General features: G+C 54.8%; 1 protein-coding gene across 3 annotated transcripts in view; it reads right to left on the bottom strand.

Annotated features, from left to right (window-relative positions):
* TSPAN18 (tetraspanin 18) overlaps positions 1 to 24,811 on the bottom strand; it is a 186,758-nt gene extending 161,947 nt beyond the window's left edge. The window contains exon 1 of one of the 3 annotated variants that reach the window (XM_041773562.1): positions 24,679 to 24,811. The gene's annotated coding sequence lies outside the window, so the exon portion shown is untranslated. Of the gene's footprint in view, positions 1 to 23,129; positions 23,416 to 24,678 lie in introns of those variants that run through there. The other 2 variants (XM_041773561.1, XM_041773563.1) reach the window with 2 other exon arrangements.
* Positions 24,812 to 26,535: the final 1,724 nt, after the last annotated feature.

The raw sequence follows: 26,535 nt of genomic DNA on the forward strand, positions 1-26,535 counted from the left end.
ACGGGAGTAGGATTGTTCAGAGGGCCCACTTAAGCATTCTTTAATTATCCAGGGCAGAAGATTCTAGAGGAATGTTAACTTTGACTCCTGTGAAGTTACTTGTGAATGCGTAGTAGATTTTTCTGGTCTGGTAGAAAAAATAACCCCAAAGGTTAGGATTTTATTGCCCTAGAGGGCATTAGCCAGTTTTATATCCAATCCAGCCTCCTCATTCCAGTATCATTGCTCTGGTACTTGTATAACTGCTGTTTGTCTAATTCTCCTGAGAACTGGCTTCACCATCTTGCTGCCTCCCCCTTTCATGAGTCAAATCAATCTTTGGCCTATGTTCATCGCAGATTTGTAGGAGATCTTACAGGATTTCTAATTTTTAGAAAATTATACTGTGGCAGTACATGCCTGATTACACACACACACACACACACACACACACACACACACAGTGCATAGGGGAAAAATGGGAAGAAATAGAGCAAAATGTTACCCATGGGTATCTTTTGGTAGTTGGCATATGTATGCCAGGGAGTTTTGTAATCAGAAAAAAAGTGATAAACATCATTTTTAAAATGGAGAAATGCACACTCATCTAAGATTACCCAATCAATAGCTAATGCAAATTGCTTGCCTATCCGGTCTATGGGGCAGGGCTCTAAGCACTTTATGTGGATGTTCTCACTAAGGCCTCCCCACCACCCTAGGAGAAAGGGACTATTACTACCCCATTCGACAGATAAGGAGATTAAAACCCAAGAAGTTGGGGCTTCGGGTCCCAGGTGTAGGCAGTCAGAGCTGGAGCTAAACCCCAGACAGCTCAGCCCCAGAGGCCGCCCTGCCACACTTCTGCCTCCCAAGTGCAAAAGGAAGAAATAAACACATCTGCTGGGCGGCCAGGGTCGGGCCTGGAGGAGATGGTGTTCCCACCCACTCCCAGAGCTCACGGCATGCTGGGAAGCCAGGCACAGACCTTGCCAGCCTTGAATTGAATTCACATGTGTCTCCCCCGCACTCACAGGCTGGGAACCCATCTTCTCCGTGCTTGGGCCTCCCATCGCCTTGGGAGAGGACATGATGGGCATTGGGCAATTGGAAGCCACCCCCTGTCCACCTGCTCTGATAGCATCACCTCTAGCATCTACTAGAGTGGCTGGTCACTAATGACCATTTATTTCCCTCCGCCTATCTCTTCCCCCATGCAGGTACTACACAACGGCTCCATTACCCAGATGGTAAAGCCAAGGGCAGCCAGGCTTCAGCAAAGAGGGGGTGCGGGGTGTTGGAAAGGACATCCAGGAGCCCTCGAGCCCACAGACCCTGCCTGTAAGTCACCGCGTGACCTTGGGTAAGTCACTGAGCCTCCCTGGGCCATGTCACCTCACCTTGAAAATGGGCAGGGGGACTCATTGTGCTCCAGTACCCCCCGATATTTGGCCAGCATCCATCGCACTTTCGCTGTCGGGGTGTTTTATATTCAGAAGGCGTGAAGCCCACACCAGGAGCCCACGCCTATTGATTCTCACTAAAGCTCTCCATGTGGCAGGTCACTGCTGGCTAAGTCTGTGCGGAAATTAGGTTTTGAGGGAGGGATACCATGTGATCTCTGAAAACCAAATTGGGGTGGGGGTCTGCAAAAGGGGGGGTGTAGGGAGTGGGGAGAGATGCTTCATTTAAATAGGACTCTTGAGAGCCCCGAGAAACCACCGCATCTGGGTGCTTTGTATCGTGCTGGTCAGTACTTATTTATTTCTTTATTTGGGTCAAACATGTTTCCCTAGGTTTCCAAACACCTGCCAACTCAGGCAGGATTATTCAGGTAAATACTGTGTTTCAAAGGCTTCCAAATATAAAGTCCCATTTTCCTTGATTTAGCAATAAACATCCATCCAGCCTTTACCTATGGCTTATACGAGGAAGGGAGGGGACCGAATCATTCAGAAATGTCAGCTGCTTAGTCAGTGTCAATATTGAAAGACGCGTCTCTAGGTGATTAATTAAGACGGATGGACAGAAGAAACACAGGCGAGCTCTCTTATAAAGACAGAAAATGATCCCGCTCATGAAAATGGTTTAGCAGATGTGCTTGCTTCTGATTCCTGGATGCCTTACTGCCCCTTTTGGGGTCTCAGTTTCATTCTTGACCACCTAATGGCCTGTGATTCTGAAAATGGGGTTTCCCAGGGCTTCAGAAGCCATCAAAGTGGAGGGAGGAGGTGGGGAGGCCAAGTGACCCCCTATGGCCGCTCCAACAGGGCAGCTCCGTTTTCAGTGATTTCTCGGAGGCTCCATGTTGAACTTTATTTGAGTTTTGTGCTACAAGTAAATTGAGTGCCTCTAGACTGAAGCTTCCCAGGTCCTTCTTACTTTAGTAATGTCCAAGATGGTATGTTGGTCAAGAAACCCCAAGGCATTCTGGTGGCCAAATGTTTTTTTATCCAGAGGCATCATGCAACCCATGGACGCATCACTTGGGGAGAGAAGTGCCTCCAACTCTGAAACGAGAGACTCTCCACGCCAGGTAACAAGCCCACATTACTAGCCAAAGGGTCTGCCAAGACAGATCCTAAAACCACAATAAGGGCTAGCACCAACAGGGGCACTGGCATTATCCCAGGCACTTGATTTGTCACTTCTCACAGCAACCTCATGTAATAGGTGTTGGTCTTCTCCCCATTGCACAGAGAGAGAACCTCAGCATTGGAGTGGTTGGATAACCTGCCCAAGCCCACGAGCTCCTAACGGCAGGAATATCACGCTGAGCAGGGACTTGGGGACCAACTCATCCCTCACTTTCATTTTAGAACGGGATGACTGAGGCCCAGAGAGGATAAGGGACTTGCCCAAGGCACAGACAATGAGTTTGTAGCAGAGCAGAATCAAAACCCAGACTCTGTCCTGAAATCTCACCTTCCACTCCACCTTGGCACCATTAGGCTGCTTGGGACAGCATGGTTTGGTGATCAAAGCTTACTCAGCTGAAGCGCAGACCACTATGCACTTGAAGACCCACTGTGGAGACCCACTGTACACGCTGTGACACCGCCTCAGGTACCCCTGTTTCACTATCTCTAAAACAGGAATGACATTCGCACTTGACCTGTAGGCCTGTTGCAAGGATTGGGCAGGACAGTGCATGCAGTGTGGTATATTCTCAATGAATTCTAGCTCTCTTTGTCCATGGAACTGGAGGCAGGGGGCTTGGGGGACACAGAAAGAAGTGAATCCTTCTGGTCAGTTCCATGCAGGAAACATAGAGTCTCTGTCCTGATTCCATCACCCCTCCCCCATTAGTAGTGCCGAACTGGAAGAAGTAAAAGAAACGGGTCCAAGTGAGATGCCACGACATTATGTCTCCCTTAAGTCAAGAGTGAATCATCCTCTTGAACTTTCTATTTTCTCCTGACCTTGTGTTAATTCCTAGCTCAAAATAAAATGATGTCTCTTCAGTACCAGGAAAAGGCTACAGAGTAATTTCAGGTCAGCACACAGGCCATGGAATGAGGCTGAATCCACTCAGTGATGCAGTCAGGGAATTTATGATGCAGAAGGAACGTTATCTCAGAGCATCTGAGATAAAGTATAAGAAAATGATGCTCTCTGTTGTAATAAACTGGTACCTTTGCCTCTGCCGGGAAACAGGAAATGAAGGCCCAGAGAGGTTGAGTGATTTGGCCCACGTCACACAGCCATGGAACCTGTCGGTAAAAGAGGCAGAGCAAGAACCAGGTCTCTCAACCTCATGGCTCTGCTAGTGGCTGGGGGTGAGAGGTGAGGAGGTGAGGGGGAGTGAGAGAGGGACACGGAGGCCCAGCAGTCTGGGTGTGACAATGAGTGTACATGGTTGAGAAAGCAAGAGTCTCTGAGGTGGAGGGAAGCATTCAAGCCATCTGAAGTCCCAGCTGCACTTTTGCTGGGTGCAAAAAAGATGAGTGTGAACGAGCATGAAGGTGGATGAGTGAGCAAGAGGGCTGGGAGGAGGCGGGGAGCGGAGTAAGATAGAACTGGCGCACTGGAATAGAGAACAAGAAGGAAAATACTTGGGTCATTTTCAAATTCCCACAGTTGAATAAATCAAAACAGACTGAGACAAAGAGGGCGTCTCAAACCACATCCTTTACACCGAAGTCAATCCCAAATGGCCCACTTGGTGCTTTCTCATGACCTAGAATAACAGCACCAATAATACACACAACCACAGTGAGGGTTCTCGAGCCCCAGGGATGAACAAGGTATGCTAACACCTGCTTTCCAGATAGGGCTGCCACAATCCCTCAGTCCCCACACCTCCCTGCCCCGTGGGGGTTGGGGGGATCTCTGGAGGCAGAGATCTCTGGGAGGCAGCAGAGATCCCACCCAGGAGATTTTCACGGAAACACTATGTCCCTGAGAGTCATGCTCCTCCAGGCAGGGCCGCCCTGGCCGCTGCCAGCGGATGATGAAGGAGGAAGGGGCAGCAAGTGACAACAGCACATCCCTGGCACTAGCTGCCCCACAGGGGAAGGCACATGCCCACCTGAACCGGAGTGCCCAGCGCCAGGCTGGCAATATTTGCAGAGGTCCTCACCTCACCTGAGCACCTGGCCCTGACCAGCCAGAGAAAAGCACATGCCCTTCCAAACAAGTGAGGGCCAGCAGGGAGGGCACTGCCACGGCCCCAGAGAACGGGTTTCCCGTTTCCCACCCCAACATTAGCAAAGGGAACATGTGGTCTCCCCTCGAATCCACCAAGCCTCCTCTCCCTGCAGGAGGGGACAGCACCAGGCTGGCTGGGGAAGTGGGCATCCATGGCCACCAGGCAGGTGGTGCATTCTCCAACCATGGTCTTATCCTAACCCCTAAATAATCCTTTGATGTGGGCATGAATCTTCCCACTTTACTGATGGGTAAACTGAGGTTCAGAGACATTAAATAACATCAAAGTCACCAAGATGGTAAATTTAGACACAGTTAAAATTGCACCCCAGCATGACCAGGACACTGTCGGTCCTTCTAACTCAACCATCGCTCACAAAGCTCCCTTCTGACGGAGGATGGGAGTCTCAGAGGGCAGCACTTTCTTATGGGTTCCAAAAGCAAATCCAACAAAAACCCTGCTCACCTCATTCCACTCTTGCTACATAGGGGCCCAGACCCTCAGAGCGCCCTCTTTACCAAAGAAAGTGAAATCTAGAATCACATGCTCCATCTCTCAGGATTTCAACAGGTTAGGATCTGCTTTATGTTATCTGTTGAGTTCAGAGAATTTATTTAAAAACTGAAATATAACATTTATATGGAAAAGTACACAGATCTGAAGTGAACAGTGGGATGAATATTCACAAACTGAACATACCTATGAAACAAGAATAAGAGGACAAACAGACCAGCACCCAGAAGCCCCCATGCCACTTCCAGACACTCCCCAACTCCTGCCCAAAGTTCATCCCTATTGTGACTTCTAACACCATAGCTTCCTTTGGCTGACCTCTGCACGGTGTAGACTCTTTCACATCTGGTGCTTCTCACTCCACACCGGGATCCTGAGTCTCTTCCAAGTTGCTCATTCCAGGAGCTCATTCCTGGTACTGTCCAGTACCAGCCCAGCTGCGTAGTACTCCACTGTGGGACTGTATCTATTCTACTTTCTGTAGACATTTGCATTATTTCTGCATATTGCCCATCTCGGACACTGACACTATGAACATTCTTACACATGCCCTTTGGGAAATGTGTGCATACAAAGGCATTTCTATTGGATATACACCTAGGGGTAGAATTGTCAGGTCATAGGGTCAGTGTATACCCACCTTTGGTTACATTTCCCAATATGCCAATGTTGGGTGAATTTCGTGTTTTAAACATCGTACACCTTAAACTAAACCCTTCTGCAGCTTAGATGTGGCCTCCAGGCCACCAATTTGCACCTCTGGCCTATGCGTGCTTTGTCCATCTTAGCCACTGGCCAGACCATCTTTCTTGAGAGCATATTGGCATCTCACCAATTAATGTTAATACTGGGGGGAAATTCTAATACCCCCCTACACTGATGAGTGAAATGTGGTTGTCCTTTAGTGAGTGCTCCTCTATCGGGATGAAATTACATTCAAGTTACTTGAGCAGCCTCTTCAAAATACACATGCCCAGCACTGCACTAGGCCAGCCCCCTCTGGACCAACCAGACTTTCTGAGGATGGACACACCCAGGAATAATTATTTTGAAATCTAGCTCAATTGAGAACCATTGCCTTAGGTCACATGGCAGTCAAGCCAGTGACAGCAGGGCACCTAGGTTCCCCAATTCCTAGGCTCTATCCAGCACCCCAGGGTTCCCCAAATCTCCTCTCTGTGCTAGCTCTCCACCCTATTCCCATCCCACAGACACCCTGATTCACGCTTCTGCTGGACTCAAGCAGGTCCCATCAATCAACCAGAGCTAGCATTCTGGGCGAAAACTATCTGCCATCCAGAGACCACATCATGTTGCCCCTGCTGTCCAGTACCAGCCCAGGAAACCCTGGCTACTTTAAGTGGCTCAGCCTTCTTAGACTCAGGATGGTTATGGAGAAACAGAAAGGACCAAACCCAAGCCTGGCCTCATTCTTTGGTTTATTTGACTCTGACTCCCACACCAATGCTGCTAAGCTAGCCGTGAGAATAATTTGTCTCTGCACTGGTGTGTTTTAGCTCCGTTGGCTTTGGTTTCTGCCCTGGGTTTTATAGATGGCCAACAAGCCCAAAGAGGCCTAGTGCCTTTGCCCAAGGTCACACAGCGAGGCTGCACCAAAGCTAGAATTTGAACCACCTCCCTGTTTCTCACTGGAGGTTCTTTCTCTCTACTCCAGCGGGCCTTTCACAACCAATTAGGAACCACCAGAAAAGGCAGAAACATGACGGTAACCTCTTTCAGCTCAAACCAATCACATCTGTTTCGTGTCTTCCCCACTAAGCAGTAAACAGTGGGGACAGCGCCCAGGCTGGCTGCAGGCTGGGAGCTCAGCGCACAGACAAGGGCCACGGCCAGAGCAGGCCGTGCGTGGTTCTCCTGCTGGTCCCCGGGCTACAGGAGAGAGACTGTCCCTCACGCGGCCGAGGCTGGCCATCTGACACAGCCGAGAATTGCCCTTTTCTGAAGCGATAATGTGCACAAACCCAGGGAGGGGCTTCTACGTGGCCGTGTTTGCAGGGCTCAGGAGGCCTCCGCTGTCTTACTGCTTTCCGTCTTTATCAACATTTGCGTGAAAACTCGCAGTGCCTTCTGCTGCCGATGAAAACCAAGCAATCTTATTTTCTCCCCTCAGCCAGGCCACATGGCTCCTTCTTGTTCCACCCGGTTCACTCAAGCTAAAAAAAAAAAAAAAAAAAGGTGGAGGGAGGGGGCTCAAAAATACTAAAAGTTCCTTAACATCTGCAAATTTGCCTTTTGAGGCTGTTTTCAGCAAAACGTGCCTGGAACTGTGTCCTCAGATTGTGTTGCAGCAGTACATCCTCCCCCGGGAACAGCTTTGTCTTGGGCTCTGGTCTTTCTCTCCTATGGAGCCTTGGGCCTTCAAGGGGGCAGGGGAGATGGTGGCAGAGAAGGGCACCCCGTACCCCAGTCCGTGTCTGGGAAGGGAAGGTGGGACTCCAGAAATGACTCCTGTGCACGCTTTCCCTGGACGTCTAGTTCACCGCTCCCCAAATTTCTGGGGGCTGGCTGCTGGCAGTGGGCATGAGGCCCGGGAGGCCTCTCTGTCGCTCTGCTCAGCACCTCCTGTCCACTCCCTGACTTCAGCCTCCCGCCAACCTCACCATTGGTCACCACTTTGCATGGAAGGAAAAGGAAGAACCAGACTTCACCAGCCTGAGGTCACACCAACCAGAAGGTGGGAGAATCCAGAATCCACCCAGGGATGGCTGTACCCCGGGCCCCCAGCTCTAACCGCTGCTCCACACGGCTCTCTTCCCGTTACCCACTGAACTGGCAGGGACAGGTCTTGCCCCAATCCCGATTGGCCTCATCCCAAAGGTAGAGTCATTCAGCCCTTGGTGAAGCCGTAAGGCACGGGTGCAGACCCTGCGGAACCCACACAGGCACACACATGCGTACTCGTGCATGCACGCCCACATCACCGGCTCCCAGAATGTTCTGGCTCAGGGGGAGTGCCAGCACTAATTGACAGGAAGGACAAGAAGAGAGAAGTAGGCTCAGAAGATGGTCTGCACTGCCCCACAGGAGGGCTTCCGGAATAATGTCTCCTAGGATGGTCCTTAGACCAAGCCCAAGGTCGGTCCCTGGGAATCCGGCAGCCTCAGGAGTGTCTGGGCAACATGGCCAGGGCCTGGCTAACAAGGACCTCTGAGAGGGTGAGCATGGCAGGAAAGGAGGCCGTGTCCTCCCCCAATGTCCCGTGGTGAGGGTACCACACCAAGTCCCCGCACAAAGGGCAAGGGGTCCTCCAGATGTGACCGAGACAGCAGAAACCCTGTGTTCCCAGAAAGGGGGGCAGAAGGGGCCCAAGCCTGGAGAGGGGCTTGGGAGAGGAAAGGATGAGGCAGGAGGGCCCAGCTCCAGCCAGAGAGTTCCTCGTGGTGGGTATGGCTCGGGGTTTGAAGACTCAGAAAACTCTCAGTGGTACAGGGCCGCCTGGGTGGCTGCGTACGTACCCACAGCCTCAAATCTTCAGCAAAAGCCTAGTGCACACATAAGAATAGAAAGGGGTGCACGCCGACTCCAAGCCACACTGGGAGCGCCTTTCTGCATTCTGCAGACCTCGCAGCAGCACCCCCGTTGGGACAGGAAGGGCCAGACCTTGCGGGACGATTCAGACAGACCCTCCAGTTTCTCATATCCCCCTCCACCTGGTGGGCCTTCTGTGGAATTCCATAATCAGCACCTCGGGCTTCCCTTCCATGAAATGGGGATTAAAAACATCTCACCCAGTGGGATTGCTGGGCATCAAATGGCATCACGTATATGGGTCCGTTGTGTGCCTGGAAAAATTCTGCTGGAGAGAGAAGGGAAGGGAAGAGGGCCCGTGTGGCAGGTGGCCCCACACCCAGCATCAAATGAGACACCTGATCGGGCCTGTGCTGTGGCCTTTTTTCCAGAGGGCAAAACAGAGGCTTAGGATAAAAAAAAATGGCCAATGATCATGCAGCTGCTGCAAGTCAGGCTTTGAACTCAGGGGTATGGGACCCGGAAGCCAGAATTCCCACTCGCAGACAGCCCCCGTGCAAGGCCACAGCTGCCTTTGGAACTCTTCCCTCCAGAAGAGGGGTGAATTTTAATCCCATACGTTTCGACCCAGCAGACGTGGGTGAACTTAAGCACACAACTTTAAATATGTCATTAGCATTATTATTGTTTTGCCAAAAAGATTCTATCAGCCAGCTCTTTTTCTCCCTGCACACACAGGTACCTCTCAAATAGGTTTGAGTAGACCTTTGTGAGTGGTTGGGCTACTTAGAAACAAAAATTGCCCATTATTTAAATTCAATTACATAGCAACCACTTTTTTAAAAGAATATTTTTATTTGAGCTCATTGTGTAGCAAGGCATCAGACACTTTCTTTCTTCTAACTACTTTGAGAAGGAAAAATTATCAAATGAAAGGAAGGAAATGTTATGCATATCATCCCAGCTATTGAAAATAATGCTGATGGATTTTCCTCTCGGGCTCTTAATTTATTTAAACAACACCCCATTTCCATCAACAACCACGCCTCGGCTTCCTGAGTGCCCTTCTCCAGGGGATTTGAGGCTTTTTGGTCATATTCCCCTGCTGGAGACTCTGAAGGGAGACTGCAGAGTCAGAGAAAGACCCAGAAAAAAGTGGCACCCACTTCCCCACGTGTGGATGAGATGTCAGAAGTCCACGATGGGATGGAGAACTAGTTTGAGCCAAAGCAGGACTAAAGCTCAGGCTCTGACACTGGACTCCCAGTCCAGGGCTCTCCCTGTCTCTTTAGTTGGGGGACAGGGGGGTTGATGTTTCACCCAGGGTGGGGAGGGGGCTGGGCTTCAGTGCAGTGCTCCTGGTGCTTCCTACCCTGCACCCCACTTCCATGGCAATACCACAGTCTGAGGGCTCCTGAGATGCATCAGGCTCCGAGCTTGGCCCCCAGCGTCCCCATCTGGTCTCTGGGCACTGAGTGAGGGAGGCCCTGGGCAATTCCCATCTGTGGCCCCAGCTCTAGCCCCTCTGAAGCCGGCCCGCCAGCTCCTCCAGCCTCTCACAGAGCAAGCAGGCAGTGGCTTCAGAGGTCGCTCTGTTTGCCTTGGCTCCTCAGCCCACTTCCCCAGCAAGAAGCCGCTGGAAAAGAAAATAAAACAACAACAAAAAGCCCTTTGATCTGCCACAGGATGGCCTCATCCAACCCTGGGGGAAGGTGGAAATCACCCTGTGTCATGACCTGCTGGCCTCCCTCCCACCCGTCCTCTCTGAAGGGCCCCACCTAGCCTGGGCTCCTGCACCCCGTGGGATGGAGGGGTCACAGTGACATCTGTGGGGGCTGAGTGGGGATGGACAGGAGGCGGGAAGAGGCCAGAGAGGGCCAAGCAACATGGAAGAGAGAAGATGCTCATCCACCCAGCTCACCCCCCAACAATAGGTGTCCCCACAGATTGTCCACTTGGTGGGGCATCGGGGTGGGGGCAGTGAGAGGACCATCTCAGTCCATCTGTGGGGAATCAGGCAAAAGCATCATGGCTGGGACGCCTGGGTGGCTCAGGGGTTGAGCGTCTGCCTTCAGCTGAGGTCATGATCCCAGGGTCCTGGGATCAAGTCCCACATTGGGCTCCTCACAGGGAGCCTGCTTCTCCCTCTGCCTGTGACTCTGCCTCTTTCTGCATCTCTCATGAATAAATAAATAAAATCTTTAAAAACAAAATAAAAAAAAAAAGCATCATGGCTGCCGGTGCTGTGGAGTATGAGGCACCCATCACAAAGGGAGGAGGGAAGTGTGAAGGGCGCCTCTTCCACATCCCCATGGTCCAGCCTGGAGATTCTCTACAGCTTCAGGGGACAGTTCCGTTCACTCCAGCTGCCCCTCCTTCAAGCACCCCCTTCTGTCTCTTGGCCTGAAGTCAGGCTGGAAGTATCCAGAAGCAGATGTCCTGGGAGGAACCCTCAAGCAACCAGAGACAGAAGTTGGTGACCACTAGCTCGGATGATTCCGAGTGTGCTCCTCACAGCCACTTGGGGGTGTGTGTCCCCAGTTGCCTACAGCAGTGGGCTACTCAGCGCTTCTCTTATTGACTCTCCTCCCCTCCCTGCCCACTCACCCCTCGGGGACCAACCTCATACAAAAACGATCTGTACCCAAATCTTTGCCCAGGGTCGGCCTGTAGAGCTGCCCAGCGGAAACAAGGCCGAAGTGCATACGCTAACAGGGAACAAGTGAAAACATGCGGCATGCAGAGCACAGGGTCGGAGCACCACGAGGGACACTGCGTGCAGGGTGACGCGTACACAGATGTGCTCATGTACCCAGCGAAGGGTTTAAGAGCAGCAAGAAGCTGGCGGCCTGGCTGTCTCCGGGTGAGAAGCCTGGCTGAAGGCTGACAGTGAGTCTCCACTGAAGATGCCTCTGTTTCAGTTCTGTTTTTCTCTATGTTGACTCTGATTTTTCCCCTTTCACAGGTCAAACATGACTATCTTCAAAGAGTTTCTGAGCCCCTGGAAACCAGATCAATGAACTATGGAGAGGATCATGCCCCTCCCTTCCTGAGACCCTCTCACTTCCTGGCCTTGGCCTCCCTCTTAACCCCGGGTGCAGAGGACAGGTCCCAATTCCCGCATAGGTCTGGAAGCAGCCACGGAACAAGGGATTAAGGGCTGGGAGGATCAGAGAGGGAGACAAAAGATGGGAGACTCCTAATTCTGGGAAACGAACAAAGGGTTGTTGAAGGGGAGGTGGGCAGGGAGTTGGGGTGACTGGGTGATGGGCACCGAGTGGGCACTTGATGGGATGAGCACTGGCTGTTATACTATATGTTGGCAAATCGAACTTCAATAAAGATAAATGAAAAAAAAAAAAAGGACTGGAAGGGCACAAAGGGCCAAGTGAGAGGCCTTGAGACCCCTGGATGCTGGTTTTCTCCCCACTGTGGCTGTTGAGATGCAGGCTGGCTCTACCAGGCAAGACCCTGGTGTCCCACAGAGGAGCATAGCCAGGAAACTGGCCATCTGATGCTTGAGAGTGGGCTTGCGGCTCAGACGGCCTGGGTTTGCATTTCTCCACCTCTGCTTACCAGCTATGTGACCTTCGGCAAGTGACTTAACCTCTCTGTGCCCCAGTTTCCTTGGCCATGGGGACAATTATAATATTGCATTAGAAGGTGTTATAGGATAAACTGTATTCCCCCAAAATTCATGTGCTGGAAGCCCTGACCCCCAGCACCTCAGAATGTGATTGTATTGGAGAAAGGATCTTTAAAATGGTGGTGTGGGGGCAGCCCAGGTGGCTCAAGCAGTTTAGCGCCACCTTTGGCCCAGGACCTGATCCTGGAGACCCGGGATCTAGTCCCACGTCAGGCTCCTTGCATGGTGCCTGCTTCTCCCTCTGCCTGTGTCTCTGCTTCTCTCTCTCCTCTCTGTGTATTCTCAGAAGTAAATAAATAAAATCTTTAAAAATAAATAAATAAAATAAAATGGTGGTGAGGTTATCATGAGACTGCTGGGGGGGGGGTCCTAATCCAATCTGACTAAAGCCCCCACAAGAGGAGATCTGGATACCCAGGAGGCACTGGGGATGCACATGTGCAGAAGAAAGGCCACGTGAGGACACGAGAAGGCAGCCGTCGGGAAGCCGAGGGACCTCAGAACTACCCACACCTGCTGACACCTTGGTCATGAGCTTCTGAGAAATTTGATGTGAATCGATTTACTTAATCCTCACAACTCAATAAATTAGGTGTTATTTATAGTTCCATTGTAGGGGTGAGAAGATGAGGCACAGAGAGGCTGAGTACTTTGCCCAAGGCTGTGGAGTTAGGAAGTGGTAGGGCCGGGACTGTAAACCGTTATTCTATCGGAGGAGATCAGACCTGTAAGCGCCTGGCACACGGCAAGCGATCAATACACGTTAGCTGTGCTCATTACCCAAAACAACCTGCAAAAGACTGGCCTGCAGAGGAGAAAATGAAGAGAGGCACCTCCTGAGCACCTGCCAGCTACCAGGGCCCGTGCCTTCGGTCTGGGATGCAGCATTGAGCAATGGGGGGTGGGGGGGAGAGGGAGTTGGGGAGGTGGCTAAAACGATGGCCAGATCCAAGCCAACAGGAAGAGAATTTGGCCCAGGAAAGTCAAGGAGGGCTTTCTGGAAGAGGTGATGCAGGGGCTGGGTTCCAAAGGATGAGGAGGAGTCTAGTAGCTACAGAGGGAGGAAAAGGCATTGCAGGGACGGGGCAGTGCACGCAGAGTGGCCCTGTTACAAGTGGGGGCGACAGAAGGAAGAAAGGTGGCAGGTGGGCCGGAGCAGAGAGACAGGCTTGGGTGGGGGGCGCGTGGGCAGGGGCTCCGGGAAAGCCTTCGAACACAATTGAGAATCCACTGAAGGATCACAAGCAAGGTGGCTAACACGATCACGTTACACAACAGATGTTTTTCCTAACAAAGTGTGGAAGTCGAGCTTCCGTAAATTGAGTTTTATTTTTAAGGCAGTAGGGAGCAATGGGAATCGGAGAGCTAATTTGCCTGTAAATTGAATGAGGGCCCTCTGATCCAGCTGGCATTTTCATAGATCCGGGCCGCCTCAACTGAGGTGCACCTGTTACGTAAAACTCCTGGAGGAGGGGCACCTGGCCAGCTCAGTTGGTAGGACATTTGACTCCTGATCTCGGGGTCATAAGTTCGAGCCCCATATTGGAAGTAGAATTTAGTTAAAAAAAAAAAAAAAAGCCAAGCCAGGGGCACCTGGGAGGCTCACTGGTTGAGCATCTGCCTTTGGCTCAGGTCGTGATCCCATGATTCCGGGATCGAGTCCCACATGGGTCTCTCTGCAGGGAGCCTGTTCCTCCCTCTGCTTATGTCTCTGCCTCTCTCAGTGTGTCTCTCATGAGCAAATAAATAAAATCCTTAAAAAAAAACAACCCTAGAAAACTGGTCTGGGGGTGGGGGGCAGGGTCGGCACGGTCAGGCAGTGTCTTGGCTTGCCAGGGGAAGCCAGGGGAACACTCGTGGCTCTGCCCACCAGGCCACCACACAGCCTGCCTCCTGGGGCGACCACAACCTCCCAGCCTCCCCTTCCGAAGCTTCTCCCCATCTCTAAGCTTCAGCATGTGCTTGTTTCCATGAGGGGGCCTGAGCTGCCGCTAATAGAACAACTAGAACAATTCTAGTTTTCATTGAATCCTTTTGAAGTGTCACATTCAATTATCAGAGATAGATTTATGCATTTTAATCTTCTCTTCATAAAACTCTATGAGGTAAACAGGTGGCCTGGAAATGTTAAGTAATTTGTCAAAGCCAAGCAAAGGCTGTGGTGTGTAGCTGAATTGGGATTTGAACCCAGGGCCCTTACATTCAGAAGTTGGACTCCCCACCTTTGACTGAGCGTTGCCTCTTCTGAGTGCATTGCATGAGGACCAGGCTGTGCATCTGAACCCTCAAGCCGTATCAGCTGAGCCCCCAAACCCTCCGGGGATCCTGGAGGATGGGCTCCGGAGCAGAAAGCTGTCTGTTCATCCCCTCCAGACCCCCTCCTCAAGCAGAGATGGCCAGACGTCACCCCAAGGGGAGGAGAACCCAACGTGTGCACGTCACAGGGATTTCTGGCACTAAAGGTGAGCCCAGGATAAATAGCAGGCAGGGACGATTCGTCTCGACTAGCTATTCTTAACCTAGGACAGCATGGAAAAGACAGACGACTACAGCAAGGTAGGCTGGAGGAACAGAGCTGGCGCCTTTCATTCAGTCATTTCAAGTCATTATTTCTAGAAAACATCCTACCTGCAACTAGTTACAATTCATATACATCCATGTGCCTTGAGTCCAGACTGGATGCCCCCCCCCTCCCCGCCTGTCCCGACAGCAGCATCTGGCAGGTGCTTAGCTGCGGACAAAGTATGCTTGACTGCAAACACACCTCCTCTCTGCTCCTAACCGGGCTAGGAGGTGCCCCTAAATCCTCACCTGATTGCTAAGAAGAATGAAAGGTACCAAGATCGATTTACCAATTACTTGCCAGTGGTACAGTTGTAGGAACCGGGGCCAATTCTTTGACCTTCTGCTCGTAAAATGGGACAATCCTAGTATCCCCCTATTATGAGTTGGATGGTGTACCCCCAAAAAGATACGTGGAAGTCCTAAGCCCTGGTACCTGCAAATGTGTCCCTATTCAAAAACAGGTTCTTTCCAGATATAATCAATTTAGGATGAGGTCCTTATGCCCTAATCCAGTGTGACTGGTGTCCTCATAAAGAAACCAAAGACAGACCCAGGGCAACACTGTGTGATGACAGGAGCAGACACTGGGTGACACGTCCATGAACCAAGGGACACCGAGGATTGTCCACGCCACCAGAAGCTAAAGAGGAACAAGGAAGGACCCTCTCCTAGAGCCCTGCCAATGCCTTAATTCAGGGCTTTTATCCTCCAGAGCTGGGAGAGAAGAAAGGTCTGTTGCTTCAAGCTCCCACGTGCAGTACCTTGTCACAACAGCCCTAGGCAAGCAGCCAAGTCTTAGGGCTCTCAAGCTGGTCCAAGGCCCTCCTCCAGGTGTTTCAGGTGGCAGAGGCTGCCGAAGCTAGGTCTAGGGGCAGGAGTGAATGAGGTGTGTTTGAGGAACCCGCGACACCCAACTCCCAGGCCTAAGTGGCCCGCATGCCTCCCAGTACTTCTCAGAGGAGCAGGAGTCAGCTTGCCTCCCTAGCATCTTGGTGGCAGTTTTGGCCAAAGGGCACTCTCCAAAGCCCCCAGGTGCAAGTGTCCACTATGCCGGGGCAGCCGGAGGAGGGGTGATGGCAGAGGGGGGAATGAGCCCCCTCAGAATCCTGTCTTGAGGAACCACTGTCTTCCTAACCGAAGACCCCTCCACTCTGGGCTCCAGCCCACTAGCTATTCCTTTGAGGGGGCCAGTTAATCCCCATTATTCTGGAGGTGTTTACGTCCTGGCTGGTGAAGTGCTTCATTCCCCTACGGGCTGAAACCCACAGCAGATGATTCCCAGGCCTGCTCTGCTGGAGGGGGCCCTAAATGTCAGGCACCAGGTGGCAGGGGAGTGCTGCTCCCCCAGGAGGTTGAGGCATACTGCCAGACGGAGCAGCGCTGGGAGGGAGAGTGCTGTATGGGCCCCAGCCAGAGAGGCAGCATCACAGGAGGGCACGCTCAGTGGCACCCTGGGCCCCACACCCACCCATGTGTTAATTAGACTCCAAAAGATGGGCCCAAATCCAAGACCAGAGCTTCAAATTCCTCTCCTATTTCCAATGGAAGCCATATCAGTCCATCATGAGCACAGAGGCTGAGGCCACCAGGACCGGGAGGCCAGCGCCTCGACATCCAAGAGGTAGGACTCACAGACCAGTGTGCTGGGCCTGCTTCTAGCCTCTCCTCGGGTGCTGATCCTTTGCAAAGGCATCTCTTCCTTCTTACTCAAGTGGCAGACAAGAGATAACGCAAACGTTGACACCAACTACGCACCAGGGCTTGATTAACCTTACGGCTTTCCACAGACCCCCCCATTTTGCAGACGAGAGAACCAAGGCTCAGCAAAATGAACAAGTAGAAGGGTCAGGATTCAAACCTGGGTCTGACCATCTTCTGTGCCACCTCCCCCCAGTGTATTATGGGCACTCTATGATCCACCCTGTGATCATTTCCATGTACACAGTGTGTGATCTATAAAGAGCGACTCACACCAGGGGTTACTAGGGAATGGAAGCTTCCCGGCTTTAAGGGCTGACTGCATATGAGGCCTATGTTAGAAGCTTTAAATGCATCATCTCAATTAATCCTCGAAGTACTCTCTTTGGGAAATGTAAATGCAGAGTTCGTGCTCAGCAAATATTCATGCACTTCCTGGCATTCTCAGCCTCCCCTGCAGCTGGTCTGGGGCCATGCGACAGTTCTGACCGATGCACAGGGGCCAATGTGATGTGGGTCACCTTCTGGCGGAGGCAGCTGGGTGTCAGCGTGCCTTTCCCACCTCTCTCTGCCCCTTGGCAGTAACTGTGGATGCCACATATTGTACAAGGTGCAGCTACCAGGACGGTGGAGTCCCCATAGCCTGGGTCCCTGAGTAACCGTGTGGAGCAGAGATCCGTCATGATCCAGGTCATGGGAGCGAGTGATCACACCTGCGGCATTAAGCCACCGAGGCTCTGGAGTCCTGTGTGATGGCAGCTGATACTTAGCCAAACAGTGTTATTGCTACACTGTGGCTAGTCTTCTGCTTTTCACAGATAAGGAAACCAAGGCCATAATGCCAGTCAGTGGCAGAAACAGGGTTCAAATTCACATCTGGGACTCGATCCTCTTCCGCTAACAACCTTTTTTTTCTTTTTTTTAAGATTTTTATTTATTCATTCATGAGAGACACACACAGAGAGACAGAGAGGCAGAGACACAGGCAGAGGGAGAAGCAGGCTCCATGCAGGGAGCCTGACGTGGGACTCGAACCCGGGTCTCCAGGATCATGCCCTGGGCCGAAGGCGGCGCTCAACTGCTTAGCCACCCAGGCTGCCCAGCTAACAACCTTTTGTTGCTCAGTCCAGTCACTGCCCTCCTGGAAACAGCGTGGCCACTGAAACACCTTCCCTTCACTGGCCCTAGGATGGCTGAGAAATTGATGCAGGAGCAAAGAGGGCATCTCATAAGAGGCACTGAGCCTGGAAGAGGAGCAACAAAGCAGGGAGGAGAGGGCTTGATGGCATCTCAAAGCTATCATTCCTGGGGCTTTACCAGGGGTTCTGATACAATTCACAAGGAGCAACTATCACACAGTGGTTTAGAGCACTGGATGGGCAATCAGGTCAACCCAAGTTCAAATCCCAGGACCCCCACTATCTCACTTGATTTTTCAGAACCTTGCTTTGGGGTTTTTGTTTGTTTTGTTTTGTTTTGAAGATTTTCTTTATTTATTCATAAGACACACACACAGAGAGAGAGAGAGAGAGAGAGAGAGAGAGAGAGAGATAGGCAGAGGGAGAAGCAGGGTCCCTGCAGGAAGCCCAATGTGGGACTCGATCCTGGACACCGAGATCACACCCTGAGCGGAAGGCAGACACTCAACCGCTGAGCCACCCAGGCGTGTCCAGAACCTTGCTTTTGTATCTGGAAAATGGGGACAAGATCTGAACCAGATTCATGGGTGGAAACGGGTTGAAGCGTTGTCTAGCTCCGGGCCCACGGTGAGCGCACACCCACCACGTGAGCCACCACAAAGACCATCCCTGGGATGGCTCAGAGCAGCAGCCATGGGGGGGCGGGGGGGGGGGGCAGAGGGAGGCAGAGGGGCAGCGGGAGGAGGCTGCCCCAGCCAGGGCGGCCCAGAAAGCCCAGATCGTCCACCGGGCCCGGCCCACGTGGCCAACGCAGACCAAGGGGCAGAAGACAAAGAGGGAAGCAGGGCCGGCCAGGCCTGATGCCCCAGAGCAGAGAAGCCGGATTATTTATTTTAAAGTCGCAAGTGTCTTCTAGCAAGCCAGCTTTTTATTTGGGTGAATCTGGGAGTTGTTTATCAGCTTAAACTCATTATCTGCACATATGGTCTTCATACTATGGTTAAGGGCGGGAAACAAAGGATGGAAGGGAGAGAATGGGCAAACACTGGCTGGGGAAATATCATCCCTCAAGTGCCAGAACCCGGGATGTTTTCAGTGACGTCACACTGGGCTTCCTGCCACGGGGATGGGGCTATCATGAGAATCCTCACAAGATTTTTACTCGGGCGTCCCTCAGTGGGGGAGGGAAAGGAAGAAAAAAAAACCAGTTTGTTTTATTCACCCTTGTCTTCTATTTTCAAAGCAGACTCTCTCTCTCTCTCTCTCTCTCTCTCTCTCACACACACACACACACACACACACACACACTCACACACGCACACACACAAAGGCACGCCAAGCCCCGGTGTGTTGGAGCTGGAAAGAATCAAAACTGACCCCTCCCATTTCACATAATGAGGGTGATGACAGCGGACATTAGCTGAGCATCTACCACATGCAGGACACTGGACTAGGTGTTTTGCATGTTGTATCTCATTGACTTCACAATAATCTGATGAGGTATGATTAGTCCCGTTTTACAAATCAGGAAATTGAGGCACCAGAGGTCTCCTAATAGCCTAAGGTCACCCAGCTAATCAGTAGGAGAAAGCCAACATTCAACCCGGGGCAGCCTAACCACCACACAATGCTGTCACTAAAGAAATAGCAGAGCAGGCTCAGAGAGGGACAGTGACTCACTGAGGTCACCCAGCTCCATCTGCAAGAAGATCAGGGCTCGAACACAAGTCTCCTTACTCGAGGCTGGGGGATATCCCACCACCTGTTGCCTCTTGGTCCAGACACTAGCGTGCATGACCTGTGAACACGCTCTCGCTCATCTCCGAGTTGTTCAATTTACTGATCAAACCAGCAGTCTTGGGTGCAGACAACGACAAGGGTTGGACCTTAAGATAACCAGTGCTGACAGGAAAGACCTACTTTGCCAGCTGCAAACATTGGTGCTCATCATCTCACCCTCTCTTTTTAAAAAGTTTCATTATCAGCACACACACACACACACACACACACACACACACACACCTACCCACATTCCCCTCCCCCACCATCCCCCCTCACCTCCACCCCCGCCAACAGAGGATCGAAGTGCTGACTCGGGTCCAAGGTGCCAGCCCGTGCAGCAGGAGGAGCCCAAGCTGGCAGGTTTGCTCAGTGGCATCAGGTTGCAGAAATACCCGATCGACTGATCATCTGCTCCGGGGGGACCAAAGTGCTGGTTTCCAAGACCCCCCTCCCTTTGCTGTGTACCAGCTGAGCACGAACAAATGTTCCTGATTTTCCTCCTCTCGACTGATGAAATAGGCCAGAGGAGCAGCCCTCTGCAAAGAGGGGTTCCTAAACGGGGCAGCCCAGCCATCAACATTTGCTTTCCTTCAGGGAAGGGGAGTGGGGGCTGGACAAGCATCCAGAGAAAGGCAGCGTGTGAGGGTGCAGACAGATGAGGAGCCCCCAGCCGGCACTGGTCACTGAAGTTACCTTCTCTGCCTAAGCCAACAGTCTGATGGAGGATGGGAATCTGGCTCGTTTTTGTTGTGGGGCGGGGAGGGGGTGCAGTCAAGAGAGGTGCCCTCCACTGGAGGAGAGGCAGAGCAAGAGCTGCCTACTGCCCTAAGAGGAGATTATATGCAGCAAGCCAATCCAGAACCTTCTGGGCCTGCACGTGCATTTTACAGACGGGGAAAGCAGGTCCAAGATGGAAACTGGCTCGCCCAGAGCTGCACTGATGATCCAGAAAAGTCAGATTTCAAAGCAGACCCCAGCGAGACCCCAAACCTTGCTGTGTCCTCCCCTCCTCACCCCCTCCCATGAATCCCTGCTGCAATGCCTTGCCTTGACACCCCTTCCCCACCTGTCCCTGCCCAGCACCCTGTGTTTCGGCCCACCGTCAGATGACTAAAACCTCATTCAGTAATTCCGTAGCTCTTTCCAGGCTGACATGGAATTTTTTTAAAGGAGGATGGAATACTTCCTAGAAGACCCAAAGTATCCTAACTTGGAGTTAGGATGAACTTTGGCTTCTAGAAAGTGCCCCGATTGATAGACTGCCATTTCAGCCTTGGGTTGGGTAGAGATGTTCTGAGGGTCTGCGGTGGAACGGATTTAGAGACAGAGATATAAGGAGACTGAATTTCCAAGACTTGAAATCTTGCCGAATCAGAGACCTTGGCGTGTACACCAGGTCTGCACATGATATGCTAACCAAACACAAACACCAGCGGCCCTGGGGTCTCAATGCCCTCTTCGCCTTAGGGGACAGAAAGAAGCGGTACAGCACAGGACCTGCTCGGGGGCCTCGTGCTCACACCCAAGTTCCAGGCACAGGGTTGTCTCAGGCAAGCCTTTCCTCTGCAGAGAAACAAGAGCCCCAAAACGGACCCAAAACTCCTTTTGTTTTCGGGCCCCCGTGGAATGTCTTGAAGACACATCCAGAGACATCCATCGGGCCTCTCCACCCTTTCCTCTGTCTCCTCTCTCCACCCCTTCTGTGCAAAATAACCATTATGCTGATCTTTCTTTATGGCATCTCTGTCCTCCAGCATTTTGGGAACATCCAGCAAAACATGTGGTGGGCTGTATCAGAAGCCAGAACCTTAACTAACTCCATTGGAGTTAGGTAACTAACTAACCAGAACCTTAACTAACTAACCCTATTTCCATCACCTTTGCAGGGGACTCTGGGGACATGGGAGGGAGAGGGGGTGTCCAGTGAGGAATTGCCAGCCAAGAGGGAAACGAAAACTTGCCGTGGCTACTATGAGACCACTGCCAGGTCTTCAATTTGCTCATTTGCCCTCTCTTGGGGTTCAGGGAGGAGGGAGGGAATTAAAGAGAAAGACAAGACAACCGTCCCTGCAGGCCGCGCTCAATGCTGGAACAGCCCCACACAGGACAAAGGTGATGCTCTTCATAGATGCCAGCAGCAGTCCTGCTCCCCAAGTCCACACAGATACACACAGTCCCCACACTCGGGGGCCCTGAGGTCAGGAAGCGGGACACCTGGCGGGTTTCCACCAACAGCTGTGAAATGACCAGATGAAAGTGGCCTGTAGACCCAGAGCCAGGAGGGGAGGGACCCTTGTCACCGGCTGAGAAATCACCATTTCAGCCTGGACTGCACAAGTCTTTAAGGGGCCCTCCTGACCCGGGGCCTGTGCCTGCCGGCTTACTTGTGCCCAGGGAGAGGATGGATAAGGGGTTACACCCCAACACCCTCATCCAGCCCACACCAGGTAGGGATCTGGCCGCGTCCAGGAAACAAAGGTACAACTTTTACGAGAAGGGCGCATCCAATAATTTGAGTTTCAGACTCCAAAGAAACCTCGACACGTTGATCATCCTCTCATCCGCTTTCTCTACACCAACTCGCTGTTAGTGTAAAGTTTTTCTCGTTTTTGTTTCTCTGGGGGTGAATCTTTTGAATTCGCCCCTACACCTTGCCTGCTCCTGGAGGAAAACCACCTCCTGACTACCAGGCCTTCCAGCACACGGTGCGCCCCGGCCTCACGCTCAGACCTGTCCCCCGCCGTGCAGCGGGGCTGGGGTGCTCCTCCACGCGGCCCCCGCGCGTGCTGGGGGGTCTGGGGTTCTAGGTCCTGGATTTCGGCGCATTGGTCTCGCAGGAGCCTGGACCTGCCTTCCCGTGGGCGAAAGGGCCGGGGAAGGGCTCCCCCTGGCGGGGACCAAGTCGCCTCCATCAGCGGGGAGCCAGAGCAGGCGCCAGCCCACCCGAGCCGAGCCACCCTCCGCGAGGACTCCCATCGCCCTCCCCAAATCTGGACGTGCCACAGAGCACCCAGCGCGCACCCACGGAGGCCCCGCTGCGCTTCCCCAAACGGCGCACCCGGCGAACGGGATACGGGGCGCCCCGGAGGAAAGCGTGGCGCCCCCGCCCCGCCCCGCCCCGCCCGGCTCCGCGGCTGGGACCCCAAAGGCGGCTCGCCCTCGGTGCCCTGCCCCGGCCCAGCAATCCCCCCGGCCCGGATCCTCGCTCCTAATCCTGGTCTCTACCTGACCTCCTACGGAGTGGCGTGGCGCGCACCCCCCCCCCCCGGGGCGCAGCCCCCCTGAGACCCCAGCCTGGTTAGGCACACCTGCCACCGCCGCCGCCCTCCCGCCGCCCCCCCCCCCCCCCCAGAGCGCCCGGCCCGACCGGGGCTGCACCTGTCCGGGGGGAAGCCTGCAGCCCGCGGATTCGGGGCAGGGATGGGGCGGGGATGCGGCGAGCTCGTCTCCTCCGCCCCCTCCCCGGGCTGGCTGAAGTAGAACTTGGTTTCTGGGCTTCCCCGAGATCGTCCTGGGATCCCTCCCCCATGCCCTCCGCGCCCCGGACCGGAGCGCGCGGGAGGGAGCGCGCGTGGGGTCTCCAGGTCCCGGGGGCGCGGCGGCGGGGCGCGTGGGGGCGCGGGGGCGCGGGGGCGCGGGGGCGCGGGGGCGCGGGGGTGCGGGCCCCTACCTTCCAGCAGCCGCAGCAGCCGCCCGACCCCGCGCCAAGTCCCGCCGGCGGCCGCGGGGGAAACTTTCCCGGGCGGAGAGGCGCGCTCGCAACTTGCTCGGCGCCCGCTGCCTTCCCGGCGGCGGCGGCGGCGGCGTGTCGGGGACCGGCTGGGCGGGCTCGGGGCCGGGGCCGGGGCTCGGGGCCGGGGCTCGGGCGGCCTCGCGCGGCTCCGCTGTGGATCGCTCGGCGCTGCGTCCGCCCGCAGCCTGGAGCCCCCGCGACGCCGGCGGCAGCTGCAGCCGCCCGCCCGCCCGCCGGCCCCACCTCCCCGCGCCCGCTCCGTCCCTCCCTCCCCCGCGCTCCCTCCCCTCCCCAAACCTCCTCCCCGCGCGTCTCCAGTCGCCGCCACCGCCGCCGCCGAGAAGGCACGTCTGCCCCGGCGGCCGCCCCTGCCTCCCGCCCGCCCCGGGCGCCGCCTGCGGTGCAGCCTGCGCGCCTTGCTCCGGGGCCCGGGGCCGCCGCCCTCGGGCCTGCCCCTGCCCCTGCCCCTGCCCCTGCCCCTGCCCCGGCCCTGGCCCCTGCGCCTGCCCCTGCGCCTGCCCCTGCGCCTACCCCTGCGCCTGCCCCTGCCCCTGCGCCTGCCCCTGCGCCTGCCCCTGCGCCTGGCCCCTGCCCCTGCGCCTGCCCCTGCCCCTGCCCCTGCGCCTGCCCCTGCCCCTGCCCCTGCCCCTGCGCCTGCCCCTGCCCCTGCCCCTGCCCCTGCGCTTGCCCCTGCGCCTGCCCCGGCCCCTGCGCCTGCTCCTGCCCCTGCGCCTGCCCCGGCCCCTGCGCCTGCCCCTCCGCCTGCCCCTGCGCTTGCCCCTGCGCCTGCCCCTGCGCCTGCCCCTGCGCCTGCCCCTGCCCCTGCGCCTGCCCCGGCCCCTGCGCCTGCCCCTGAGCCTGCCCTGCGCCTGCGCCTGCCCCTGCCCCTGCCCCTGCCCCTGCGCCTGCCCCTGCCCCTGCCCCTGCGCCTGCCCCTGCGCCTGCCCCTGCCCCTGCGCTTGCCCCTGCGCCTGCCCCGGCCCCTGCGCCTGCTCCTGCCCCTGCGCCTGCCCCGGCCCCTGCGCCTGCCCCTCCGCCTGCCCCTGCGCCTGCCCCTGCCCCTGCGCCTGCCCCTGCGCCTGCGCCTGCCCCTGCGCCTGCGCCTGCCCCTGCCCCTGCCCCTGCGCCTGCCCCTGCCCCTGCCCCTGCCCCTGCCCCTGCGCTTGCCCCTGGGCCTGCCCCGGCCCCTGCGCCTGCTCCTGCCCCTGCGCCTGCCCCGGCCCCTGCGCCTGCCCCTCCGCCTGCCCCTGCGCTTGCCCCTGCGCCTGCCCCTGCGCCTGCCCCTGCCCCTGCGCCTGCCCCTGCGCCTGCCCCTGCCCGCGGGCCCTCGCTTCGTCCGAATCCGGGAGATCGGCCGCGAGCGCGGGGGCACTGGCACGCTAGATCCCGAGCATTTATTCCGGGGAAACTTTCACGCTGCCCCCGCCCCCACCGCCGGCCGCAGGGGGACCACGCCGCCCGCCCGCGCCCCTGCTGCCCGGGCTACCTGCTGAAGGCCGAGGGCTGCGGATCGTGGAGGCCGCGGCCCCGGGAGGGGGGGCGGGGTGACCCCAGACCAGATGCAAACGAGGCCCCGCGCCGGTCTCCCGTCTCACGACATATCTTTTCATCTTTGTTCCGCTGCCACAGCCACACACCCCTCCCCAGCCCCTGACACATGACTTCACTGAGACGCTTAACCTCTGAACCTCCTCACTGGAGCCGCTCCCTACCCCTCCTGCCTCGGACGGAAGGGGCGAGCCGGCGGATCCAGGGGGATGGCCCGAGTGAGAGTGCCTGCTGGGCCCGCATGAGAGGGGCTCTGACGCCCACTCCTCTTCCCTGTGGAGCTCCTTCTGGAATCCCACTGAGGCTTCCCACCCAGTGCCTGATGGCCCTCAAGCACACGGGAGCCCTGCAGGTGGCCCTTTGGGGCCTACTGATTTCCCACTAAGGAGTGAGAGACTGTTAGGCTTGGAACCTATTCCAGTCTTGGGCATGCATGTTGGTGATATGGGGCCCCAGGGCAGCGTTTTTCCAGGGGCAGGAAATCGCTGCCTTTCCTTACCCATGTTCCAGGAAAAGGCTACATCCCTCTAAGGACTTGGAGGATGTCTGGTCCTTTCAACCAGTTCAGGGAGTCCCGGGGCACAGGGAGGAGAGGTTAATACAGCAGAGGTGTGACTGGGGGTGGGGGGGGGGGTGGTAAACCTGGTCCACGTTTCCAAATGCACCCAGAGTGAGCAATGCTCAACTCAAGGAAAGAAAATCTCTGAGAGCGCAACTTCTGAAAAACAAGCACAGGAAAACTAAAAGGATTCAGCCTCTGCGTTCACCCCTCCGGCTGCCAAAGCAGGGTTGGGGGAGGCTGACCCTTTGCGCTGAGAAACCCCACAGGCTCTGCATTTATGGAATGCTGTTGGAAGAGGCGGTCTGTGTGGGCCTCCTTGGACGAGAGGCGCCACATAAATTTAAAGAGCAGAGAGACTCAGCCCACAGTTAAGGGTGCTGGGGCCTGGGAGGTGAAGGCCGGAGGCAGCAGGGGCGATGGATGGAGTTTCCGAGGGTCTGGGGGATTGGCAGAAGCAGGCAGGAGGCAGTGGGGGAAGGGAACACTGGGAAGTGAAGACGGAGCAGGCCAGTTGGACGCCCCAGCCCCGCCGCCCAGCTGGGAGGATGGATCCGGCTCCAAGTCAGAGTTTCCCAGACCCCAGCCATTCTCCTGCCTCCCTCATGGAGAATCTGTGCACCAGATCGGGCTGCTGGCTTAATAGCGTTCTTTAAATCAACTCTTGTTTTCTTATTTTATTTTTTTACTTAAATGTGCTTGTTTTTACAAAGAAATGTTATATCATTACCATAAATGGAAAACCGGCATCCCATTACTATAAATAGAAGATCCCATAAAAATAAATACAATGAAAATAAAACAGTGTTATTAAATTCTAACAATGTATATTTAACCACAATAAAAAAAAAATTCCAGCAAAAGGAAGGTGCTTGGCCCAAGGCCTCCCCCCCACCCTCTTGTAAAGGGAGATTAACAAGGGCCAGAAAGGTGTTAAAGACACATTAGCAACAAACTGAGACTTCCAGTTGTGATCAGAAGGGTTGAAAGAGAAAGGAAAGGAACACCCCCACCTCCAGTTCCCCACAAGCCAGCAGGGAGGCTAAAGGCCCATGGATGAACCCCTAAATCTCCCTGAAGACCTCTGATGCCCTAGGAAACACAATTCTAAGTGTAGAGGCTGAAAGTACTTGTTGGCCAAAGTGGAGAACCCCAAAGCTCGGTCCTGGACAGGAGGAGGTGATCCTGGTTGCAGGAAGCAGGCCTCCCTCTCACAGGGTGACCCTGGGGCAGTGG

This window comes from Vulpes lagopus, chromosome 11 (assembly GCF_018345385.1).
Source record: "Vulpes lagopus strain Blue_001 chromosome 11, ASM1834538v1, whole genome shotgun sequence".
NCBI classification, from domain to species: Eukaryota; Metazoa; Chordata; class Mammalia; order Carnivora; family Canidae; genus Vulpes; species Vulpes lagopus.